Genomic DNA, 12,331 nt, shown 5'->3' on the forward strand with positions numbered 1-12,331 from the left:
TTAAATGTAAGGTCAGCCGATCAGGCGTCACACTTCACCATCTAACAGGGGACCAGTGTGCTTTAGTCTAGAGAAATCACCACTACATGCACAGATCTGTTGCTGTGTATGTTTAGTATGTACAGTTTAGTCTGTGTGGAATTGACCATGCAGTAGTGAACAAAATGGTGACCTAAACATGGAAACAGTGAAATGAACTGATTTTGTCCAAGTGAAAATAATTATTTAACATCATTGAACCAAATTTACACTTCAGATTTCACCAACAAAACTTTTGACATTGTATGGGTAAAAACAGCAGAAAGAGCTCTTTAAGGTAACAATTGCAGGTCAGTACGTTTAATAGTAAAGAGTGAATATGTTAGATAAAATGACTTTAGTCCCCAGTTAGATGGTGATGTGCGACACATGTCTGGCTGATTTGCCCTTTCTCTAATAACAAACGCACTATAAAGATTCTGGAGCTTAAAACTCAACAATTCTATTACTGACGAATACTGTTAAATTTAAAGGGTTATCGTGGACTACGGTGTTTATAGTTTTTATTCGTTTAATACGCAAATTTAACATTATTTTGAGTTTAATGAAACACAACTTTTTTCTGTCAAAAACAATTGTGTTTGACATGAGTAGCATATTTTACTAACTATTCAGCAGATGTTGTAAAAAAATGCTTGAAAAAATCTTACATTTCATCTTAAAATCTTAAATTTAATTTTAACAACAGTTTGTAAGTAAAAGTTCTTAATGTCAGTTTACAGTTAACCCTTGGCGTAAATTTTTAGTTTGTCCATTTAGTGCAGTTTTTCCATGTGCAGGGTATTTCTCTGGTTTCATTGAGATACCTTTGCATCAACAGACGCTGTGGACAGGGACATTTATTACGTCAGTTTTGATGTCTTTTATCTCAAACTCAAATTCAGCTGTATTTTATGATGACTGTGTTTATTGAGTGGAATTTTTTCAGCAATTAATACCTCAATGTTGAAACTTTTCACAAACTTATTGTATGACTTCAGATGACTTTGAATACAACACAAATAGTTTTTAATACTTTTATAATCTTTCTAGCACTAAATGTCCATGAGTATGTGTACCCCAATATATTATTTAATCAGGAAATAACATTTGGCCATAGAATCTGCATATTGATGCTAAAGTTTCTCATTCAAAGCCATGGAGCACCTGCATGTGGAGAAACAGTGTTTTCTGTCAATATGTGACCGGTTGAGAACGCTTGAGAGTTTAAGCAGTGTGGAAATACACACAGAAGAGATTTAGTTAGAATGACTTTGGTCCCCAGTTAGATGGTGAATTGTGACGTCTATTTGGCTGATTTTGCCATGAGAAGCCTACTAAGTTTAATTCTATTTAGCCATTTTTTACATTATTTCTGAATGTAATAATGACATATGAGTTACACATGTTATCTGTCTTTATACACAATTTTGACTATAATGTATATTAGTATATTACTTATATTACTAAAAATTACTTAAATTACTTTTGATTGTTCACTAGTAGTATTGATATGGTTTTATTTTTTTTACCCTAAAATCTTTTTACAGTGTTTGTTGAACTGGTATTTTAGTGTTATGATCAGCACTGGCGTTGCATGCACAGATAGTGAAGATGCTAAATGTAAAGTCAACCAGCATCACACTTGACCATCTAACAGGGGACCAGTGTGCTTTAGTTTAGTCACATCACTTCTACACTCTAAAAACCCATAAGTTCTAAATACTCAATTTTTTTGTGGACACCGATTATCTAAAAAAAAAAAAAAAAAAAAAGAATAATTAAGCAACTCTAATTTTTTTATTTACTTATACATTATAATAATTACAAGAATTAATTTAGTCAATTCAAGTTAAAAAGCTTTCTTTTTTTTGCTTAATGTTTAAGTGCAGTGTACTTAAAACTGTTTATCATACATAATGTTTTCCATTTAGCAATTATTTTGGTACTTTCTAAATTACAAATACTAACTAAAAAAAAGAATCAAAAACTCAAAAAAATATTCAGCCTTTTTTAAATCGCACGTTATGTGTATTTCTGAATGTGAAACACTGGAAGATCATCTCATCACAGCTGCAGTGTTGCAGGACATTTCATTGTCCATGATAACACAATCAGCAGGAGAGGGGCTTGTGTCAGTGATGTCTCACTCAATTCCTCCTGGAATAAGCGCAGAGAGGAAAACTTTATCGTCAGAGACTAAAGTAGACATTAATATGTAATGCCAACAGAGTGGGGGGAACTTTAACATCAGAACCCAGAAGAGTAATTCACCATGGGATCGTTCTAGAGCTGGGCGATATGGCCTAAAAAACAAACAAACAAAAAACTAATTTTTTCATAAAACAATCTGATTTACAATTTTAATTGATTTTCCCCCTACTTAAAATCAATATTCAGATGACAAAGAAGTAGCTCAAAAGCAGTTAAAATGTCATTATTTATAATTTAACAGTCAAATTTAAAACTGAGACAAGATTATATATATATATATATATATATATAAAGGCAGAATTACCTTAAAGCTGGAAAGACCTTATTGTTTTTTATACTAGCCCATCATGCATCTAACCATCCACTCAGATTTCAGATTAAACTGCAGCTCCGTAGTGAAACAGTGTCATGGACGGAGGACAGAGCAAGTGGAAATATATTTTCTAGGCTATATTTTCTGTCTTGTAATGCCACAGGTTTAGGTTATTTATTGATTGATTTAAATATAAATTATTTGTAATAGAGCAGACACTGTCTAACCGTGTCTACACCGAACGTGAGAGTTGTGCCGTGCCCCGCTGAGCTGAAAGTGTGTCTATACCTGATGACATCACACTACAGTGTCACATCATCTGAACGTAGTGTCAGTAAATTTGATCATAAACAGAACGAGCATCAGTTCACTGATGGGGATCGTGTCACATCCAGTGTAGACAACATCAGACACAAATATTGAAGCAGTTATGTTCATTTTTGAAAAACGATGTTTTTAATAAATAGCTAAATAAGCAAAAAATAATAAAAATAAGCAAGAAAGCGCTAGTTTGGGGGTTTGATTGAAAAATTGATAGCCTGAATGCACTGTAAGTCGCTTTGGATAAAAGCGTCTGCTAAATGCATAAATTTAATTTTTAATTTAATTTTAATTTAAATAAGAAAGTTTTAGGCTGTGAGTGTGTGGAGTTTACACTGTAGAAAATAAAAAGAAGCATCGTCAAGTTATGTTTACCACAGGCACTATTTTATTCATAAATTGAAAAACTCCATTAAAAAAAACCATATGAAAATCTCAAAGCAACCCGCAGCTCTAACGTCATAGTTCTACCACTCTTATTTCAGATCTATTATGGCAGTTAATTCTTACATTTTATGTCCTAAAGAACATTTATTCTCACACATGTACACTGGGAAAGCATGAAGGGCTCCTTTCATGTTGACATCATGTAAAAAAAAACTATAATAATAAAAAAACGGTGATAAAGGCAGTTAGTGTTTGTGATTTGCCTTCACATGAAGATCAGACGTTTAGAATGTGATGAATGTCTGTGAAATCCTGCAGGTCTCTGATATGGTGAAACCTAGAAAACCACAAAAACGTAAAGTGTTTAACCGACATTGGAAAAGAGAAAGCCAAGTCTGTGTCCTGTTAAGTTAGGTTTGCTCTTCAGCTCAACAGAAGTTGCCTGAAGTGTTGAGGCTCACTCTGTTATATTCAGCATCCAGCTCAGCCTGCAGTTTAAGAAAGATTTGTAAAGGTTTACTACAAGTTTGTACATTTCTTTTGTAATTTTAATGTATTACAATATTCATGTCTGTGTATAAGCTTAAACCTAATTTTGCATTAGTACTCTTAGAAGCTAGTTGTTTAAAAACAGACCAAAAAAACAAACAAACACACGTTTATCAGGGCATTTCCCCAAAAAAGCACTGTATGGCTAAGATGAGTGTAGAAACATTTGACACCAAATGGTCTCAACAATCGACTTGCTCATAATGCTTTTGAGAAACACAGTCCTGAACATCACAGTTAACACCAGTGACATTCAAATCGTTTAGTGACGAAATGCCAGCTAACGTTAAGATTAGTGTCCTTCTTAGACGTTAACATCATACTGTAGCAGTGATGCTAAAATAGAATCCAGATCAATGCACATTCAAAAGCGCTTGGGCGCTGTGTAAAAACAGCATTTCCAAAAAATAAAAACATCCCTTTATCCTGATATTCAAATAAGAAATATTCACAATTGTTTTGATGTACTTACAAGTTGTTCCATAAGTTTGCTCCAGTCGCTTGTGATTACCCGCCGTGTTGAATGGATTCTTCTGAGCGTCGATTAGAACAACAACGTGACGTCACGGAGTAAACTTAAAATTAATAATTTCAATAGAAAAGTCTACTCAAAACCCGACGTTAAGCCACACAAAAAAATAAAACAATTCCTCATTCAGAAAATGTAATTTTTATAAGTTGCATCAATGATTTAAAAGACTTTAAATGTGGTGTTCTTAACCTTTTTACGTTAGTAGTACAGTTCAGGTTCAGACCTGTTGCTGTGTAAGTTTAGCATTTACAGTTTAGTCTGTGTAGAAATGACCATGCAGTAGTGAACAAAATGGAGACCTAAACATTGAATCATACATATATATATATATATATATATATATATATATATATATATATATATATATATATATATATATATATATATATATATATAAGTATCTACAATGTGTATGATGGTCTTTCCTGGCTAGTGCATTATAAAAAAGTAAAATAAAATGTGATTATTTTTCAAGCTACATAATCTTAAAGCAGATCAATCTGAATCAAAGTGACTTGTTTTAAAGAATCCCCACATCCCCCAGTTCCCCCAGCAGTGTCTGGTAAACTGATGGTCTCCTCTCTTCATATGCTAATAACACTAATGCCTCCACATTATCACCTGGCCTCTCACAGCAAGCAGATATCTGGACATACAAGCAAAGCCCAGAAAAGAAAGCAGGTCTATTTAAGTGTATTTTATAAATGAAATGATACAAATAGTATTTAATTATACCAGATATTAATTTATTATTATTAAATTTAAATTTTAACAAAGAAGCTGTTTATATTTTAGGCATTGTATATTATTTTATTTTTAAATGCTAGATAAATAAAATAAGATCAAAGCAGTAAGTCCGGGGAATACTTTTATTAAGTCAGGCATTTGTTGAACACACTGCTGGGTACTTTTTAAAAATACAGGAGACCTTTCCCATAACATGCACCAATCCGGCATCAGGCTTATGGTCTGTGGTCTCTCAAACACTGGATAATATAAGTAAAACAATATATATCATTTCCCTTAGGGCTTAAATGAACCTCATCATTTAAATATAGCTCAGGTTTGTCAAACACTATGTGTGGATGATGGACAATGCTCCATTAACACAGAGAACAAACTTGGCCATCACATTGTTCACACACTTCCTGACTCTGTCCACCTTTCCTCCAGTGGTGCCTCTGGTCGATTGAAGAAAGCATAATCTTCATTTGTTCAGTTCTTTCTTTAAGACACTCTTGGAAGAAAGGAAGGAGGTCACCCCAAACACTGGACCTGGGAGGACACACAGAGATTGGTGCCCATGGTTTCCCTTGCTTGCTTTCCACCACGTCGAATGTAGCTGTCCCAACAATCCAGATTCTGCATGCAGCTGATAGAAAATATACAATACAAATTATTAATTATGGCTCAAATCTTTGGAGGTTCCATAATGTGTTTATAGGATGTTTATTTTATTGTTACATTTCCAGTCTTTAACATGGACAGCCAAAACTCACAGTTTAAACGTTAAAGCTGGTCCCTGAAACTGAAAGATATTCAGATGAATACACACTAACACTAAGAGGTTTACTTGTCTTGAAATGAGATTGACATCTATTATTCTTGTTGATTGTGGCAATTCCATTTTTGGGAGTATATATTTTTGTACTCAGAACATTTTATATTCAAAATATATTGAGTAGCAACATACCTTTTTTTGAGGACTGAACTTTCTGATGAAGTGAAATTCTTGTTTAGAGTGAACAGTGTGAACTGTTGACTTGACTTTTCTTAAAAGAAAAAAGTAAAGAGTTTTGTTAAACATGTTTAAACATAGTTGCAACATTTGTAGAATAAGTGATTAGAAAATGTAGAACTTACTCATGTTGTAGGATATGTTCTCCTTTCTAGCAGCCAGAATCATTTTAATAGTGAGTGAATGTTCTGTGATTATAAAGCAGCACTTCCTCCAGCTGGAGAGCGATGGGTTACATCAGGATATGATCACTGTCTGTATGATGCGGTCTGTATGGCCGGTCATCTGTATGATCAGCTTCTGTATGACCAGTCATCAGCGTGCTGGCCATTCTCTTATGCATTGCATCTCGACCTGACGAGTCACTCTATGTCTTATGTTTTTACTTAAGTTTAACTATTTCTGATGGCAAGAATGGTTTTAGTGTTATTATCAACATTGTTGTTTCATAGATAAACAGAATATGAAATATTGATAAATGTAAAGGCAACCAAACAGGCGTCACAATTCACAGTCTCATTGGAAACCGTCTTTTACACTTTCTCAATCCTTGACTCTTGGTCAGGAGTCCTTGGCGTAAATATTGAGTTTGTCCATTTAGTGCAGTTTTTCCATGTGCAGGGTATTTCACTGGTTTCATTGAGATACCTTTGCATCAACAGACGCTGTGGACAGGGACATTTATTACGTCAGTTTTGATGTCTTTTATCTCAAACTCAATTCAGCTGTATTTTATGATGACTGTGTTTATTGAGTGGAATCATTTTCAGTTATTAATACCTTAATGTTGAAACTTTTCACAAACTTATTGTATGACTTCAGAAGACTTTGAATACAACACAAATAGTTTTTAATACTTTTATAATCTTTCTAGCACTAAATGCCCTTGAGTGTAAAAAAAAAAAAAAAATTCCCTGATTATTTTTCAAGCTACATAATCTAAAAGCAAACCAATCCCAGTCAAAGTGACTTGTTTTAAAGAATCCCCACATCCCCCAGTTCCCCCAGCAGCGTCTGGTAAACTGATTGTGCTCTCTTCTTATGCTAATAACACTAATGTCTCCACATTATCACCTGCCCTTCACAACAACAGTACCAACAGTATCCGGGCTAACTGAGTCTCATCCAATCACGCTCCAGATATCTGGGTTGGGTTGTATATATACTGTTTTCCTGACAGAATCTACATTGAATTTTTTAGTTTTTTGTGAAATAAAATTCCAAAACCTTAAAGGACAAACTGCTTTTTGAGATTCCTACATTGCCTACAAGGGACCACATACAACAAAGCCTACTAAGGCCATCTCATCTCTTTTTTCCATTCAACACCGAAAAGGTAAGTTATTCATTCTGAATTTAGATTCTGATAACATGTAAATGGTAGACTTAAAAAATAAATGTGTCAAAAATGCATGCAGACTGTTAAAATTTGTATGTAGTCTCTTAGTAAATGTTAGTGCTGTTTAATCTCTATTTACTGTATATATTTGTTCATTTGTTGATAGATTTTTTGTGGTTGTTTCTAAATATTGTTTTTCATTTTGGCAAATGCAGTGTAGCCTACCCTAAAAAGATCTTGAATATTTCACAGGAAAATGAGACCCAGAAGAGTCTGTCCTGAAAAGGAAGCTTTGAAATTCATCGCATCTGGGAAAGATAAAGACATATTTCAGTCAAGAGTCAAGAGAAAGGTAAGTTATCATTTAAGACTCTGTCTCCAATAATGTATGACTGCAAATATTAATTAAATACTTGGCGTAGTAGCTTATGAATTTCAAGAAGTGTACTGTGCAATGTTATTACTAGTTCATAGTGTGCAGTGTGAAAAAATAACAACAGAAATTATAGATGATCAGTGGCTTGAATATTTAGTGTATTTTAATTTTGATGCACTGTTATAAAGATTGTAATGTACTGATAATCATACATGATAAAATATTAAATATTGATAATCATTGGAACTCAAATCAACTGGGACACATATTAAACTTATATCATAAATGTATGTATTCTCTAAAGCTAATATGTGCGTGTGTATGTGTTTGTGACCAACAGATTGTTGATGAACAGAAAAGAGCAGATTTGTGTGCATTTGTGACCACAAACATCACTACAGGAGAAGAAATGATGTTCGACTGTGGAGATCCTGACAGCTCATGGAGACAGGTTTGTACATTTCTATTTCAATAACTTTAGCTCATATTTCAGAGTTATTTCATGAATTGTTATTTATTTGTAGTAGTCAAACTTCCTTTGAGTTTTAATGTAAAATAATGGAATTAACCTGGCAAACTTGTTACAAACAATGTTAAATCAGTTTGGGATCAGTACGATTTTTTAAATGTCTTTAAAAGAATATTCTGCTCACCAAGTCTTCATTTATTTAATAATAAAAAGTACAGTGAAAACTATATAATAATGATATATTATCACAGTTTAAAGTAACAGTAAAGTAACAGTAGATATCTCTATATAGGTCTATTCAGTTTATTTTAAATAAATGCTATAATTTTGAACTTTATTTTCATTAAATAATATAAGTACTATAAATAATATAGTACTATAATAAGTACTATATATCACAGTTTCCACAAAACTATGAAGACGGAAAAGATGCTTTCAACACTGATAATATAAGAATCCTTATTATTGATTGAGAACCAATAATAATTGATCATAAAAGAACATCAATTCTGCTAATTCAAATTATTTCTGAAGATCATTTGACACTGAAGACTAGAGTAATGATGCTGAAAATACAGCTGCACATCACAGAAATACATTACAGTTTAAAGAACATTCGATAAGAAAACAGTTATTTCAAATTGTAATACTATTTCACAATTTTAAATTCATTTTACAATATTTCTGATCAGGTAAATGCAGCCTTGATTAGCAGAAAAGTCTTCTTTTAAAAACATTAAACCAGTCTTCCTGATCCCAGACTCACTGGTCAGGTGTTGATCCTGTGAGAGGTGTGAATGTTTGTGGGAGAGAGAGAGAGAGCGTGAACAGGGCAGATAGCACTACAACACAATAGAGATTATTGATCAAAGTGAAGAAAAAACCATCCGCATTGGTATGGTCTTTACTATATTTCATAAAATAGTAGCACTTTCCCATAAGATGTCATTGGTTAACACTAGTTAACATGAAAATCACTTTTAAAGTGTTTATTAATGTTAGTAAACATTACTTTCATCATTAACAAATACAATGTTTGATTTTAATAATGTATTAATAAATATTATTTAATGTAGTTGAGCTAACATGAAAAAAAAATAAACAGTTGTATTTTTTTTAATGTTAACAAAGCTTAAATATTTAAACAAATGTATTTCTCATTGTTAGCTAATGTGTCCTGTCCATCGCTCAGTGTTTTTAAATCAAACTTAAAGACTCATTTTTACACCCTTGCATTTGAGTGATGCGGTGTACGGTTCTTTTGATGTATGTTTTTAATTTTTTTTAAATGTGTATATATACATATTTTTTATTTTAATTTTTGATCTCTGTCGCTTTTAAAGTAACCTTTTCTTGTAAAGCACGTTGGATCAATGATGGTTGTGTTAATGTTGTGCTCTATAAATAGAAATTGACTTGACCTGACTTAAGGTAAAGTGAAACTTTACACTTAACAAAAAACACTTTATTTTAAGGGAATAATGCATTAGTAATCCAGAATAATGCATTAGTTAATCAATAATTATTGGCTTATTCTGGTCAATAAACTTGAATATCACTTAGTAAGTGCCACTCAATAATTGTGAAAAAGTTAATAATTAATTACTGGTTTGTTTATTCTTAACTAATGCACAATTCTGGATCCTTAAAATGTTAGGTTAATCATGAATTACTAGTGTGTTATTACATGAATTACATCTTTTAATTTGGGTCTGGGTTTGAGTATAAAAGGGGATGCAAGTCAAAAAGTTTAATGTATGCAATAATAAAATTTTAGTCTGTAACAAATATGATTAAAATAATTAATTAAAGCATTAATTTAAAATCAGTTTTACAAAAAAGAGCACTTGTTGAAATGTTCTGCATGTCACTTTCAGCGTTCATAACAATATCATTATTAATTCTGTACAGCTTAGTCAGGTGGCCATTACTAGACATTGTTATAAATGAATCTTCTATATTACAGGTAGCAGGATGCTTGGTCCATTACAGACGGATGGGCAACACCCTCATCAGACAACTACACCCTACACCAAGAATCCACTTGGTCTGTCTCTACATGTCAGAACGAGTAACTTCAGTCTTCAATGGGATAAAAGACAAAAAAATATCTTAAGCAGAATGCTGAGCAAATCAGTGGAAGAGCGTCCTACTATTGAGGAATGCCTTCAGGAAGTCAAAACTATGTTTAAAGACTTATTGTAGAGTTTACAATAAGCATTAAAATGATTAGATATAAATACTGGTGTGAATTTACAGGTTTTGATCACTGGTCTTATCAAATATGAACCACAAACAGCTACAGCAATGTCCATGTGGTTTCAGGAAATAGTGACACAAATGATGATCTTTCTGAAATAAGGGCAGCCATCTCAGAACAGACTTCAGACTTCAGTCTTGGACACATCAGTAAATCACTAGTGCCATTAAATCAAAACGGTATGATCCATTCACCATAAACAATACTGAAGAGCTGAAGATCATTGTCTTTTCATGTTTTCAACTTTGTAAAGTATGTATTACTGACATTACATTTTTTTCATTCATTCATATATTTATTCACTATATATATTTTTTATCTTTTAATTTTGTTAAATAGCAAGAGCCAGAAAGCCCTGGTCAGAAACAGAGAGGAAAGTCATGGAACACTGTTTCAAGATCTACTTTGAGGAAATGAAGGTTCCTGGAAAAGTGGACTGTGAAAGATGCATAAATGCAAACAGGATTCTAAAGGATAATGGAAGAGACTGGAAAACAGTTAAATACTTTGTGCTCAACAGAATAATTTCAGTTAAGAGAAGTTTGGGTCAACAGTACTGAGCTCATAAACCCTGAGAGCTATTTTTAGAGTGATTATGAGAATAAAGTTTGACTTGATTTAATTCAAAATGCTGTTTTGTTTTTTCACAATATCCTTTTCAATGCAGGAAGTCAATATATATATATAGATTTATATTTACATTTCACATGAATGTTTAGAATATTCTGCCTATTTCTGAATGTAATGGCAATGTTGGTATTAAAAATGGAGCCCATAGATCAAGTGCTGCTCTGAAAAATGTCAGTGTGTTAATCGACTAAAGTGCCAATGCTTAAAGTATTTTATTGTAGCTCTCCATACAACACCTGACACTAATACACATGTGGAGGTCAAAACTCAAAATTATTTATTGATTGTTGCATTGAGAATTTTCAGTTGGTTCTACAAATGTGCAAATGTTAAAAGACATTCAGTTCATTTAATTTACTGGAGCCAACTGAAGATTTTAATGCAGTAAATAAAAAAATAAAAAGCACACTGGTCCCCTGTTAGATGGTGAAGTGTGACGCCTGATCGGCTGACCTTACATTTAACAATAATTCACATTCTCACCATCTCTGAATGCTATGGCAAGGATGATAATATAATGTTACAATATATGTTGATTGTAACATTGATTTAGAAATTTAGCCAATTGAATATTTTCAAAGTTAACATGAAATTGGCAAGAAATGTCAAAGCAACCAAAGAGATGTCGCAGTTTACCGTTTAACAGGGGACCCAAGTGTTCAGATCAACATTAGCACTATTCCATCTATCTGTTCTATCTATCTATCTATCTATCTATCTATCTATCTATCTATCTATCTATCTATCTATCTATCTATCTATCTATCTATCTATCTATCCATCCATCCATCCATCCATCCATCCATCCATCCATCCATCCATCCATCCATCCATCCATCCATCCATCCATCCATCCATCCATTAAAAAAATGCACAAATTGGCCTCCAAGATCAAATCGGTCCCCAGTTAGATGGTGAAGTATGACGTGATCTGTTTGGTTGCCTTTACATTTAACAAATTACATTTATTTATTTATTTATTCCTGAATATAATGGCAATTCTGATAATACCCTACAAAAAAATGGAGCCTCTGAAAAATGTCAGTGTTAACAGCTAAAGTGGCATAGTTAAAAGGTGTTTTACTGAACTCAATTGAAATTTTTCAATGCAGCAAGCTAACATATAATGTTGTTTAAGTTAACATATAATGTTGTTTCTTAAGTTAACATATAATGTTGTTTCTT

At 32.6% G+C, this 12,331-nt stretch overlaps 1 long non-coding RNA gene across 1 annotated transcript; it reads left to right on the forward strand.

Annotated features, from left to right (window-relative positions):
* Nucleotides 1-7,703: 7,703 nt before the first annotated feature.
* LOC113094525 (uncharacterized) lies at nt 7,704-11,074 on the forward strand. The gene is made up of 3 exons (XR_003288111.1): nt 7,704-7,763; nt 8,128-8,238; nt 10,223-11,074. It is a non-coding gene; the product is annotated as an uncharacterized LOC113094525 (long non-coding RNA).
* The last annotated feature ends 1,257 nt before the right edge of the window (nt 11,075-12,331 follow it).

Source organism: Carassius auratus, unplaced genomic scaffold (genome assembly GCF_003368295.1).
Source record: "Carassius auratus strain Wakin unplaced genomic scaffold, ASM336829v1 scaf_tig00215404, whole genome shotgun sequence".
Classification (NCBI taxonomy): Eukaryota; Metazoa; Chordata; class Actinopteri; order Cypriniformes; family Cyprinidae; genus Carassius; species Carassius auratus.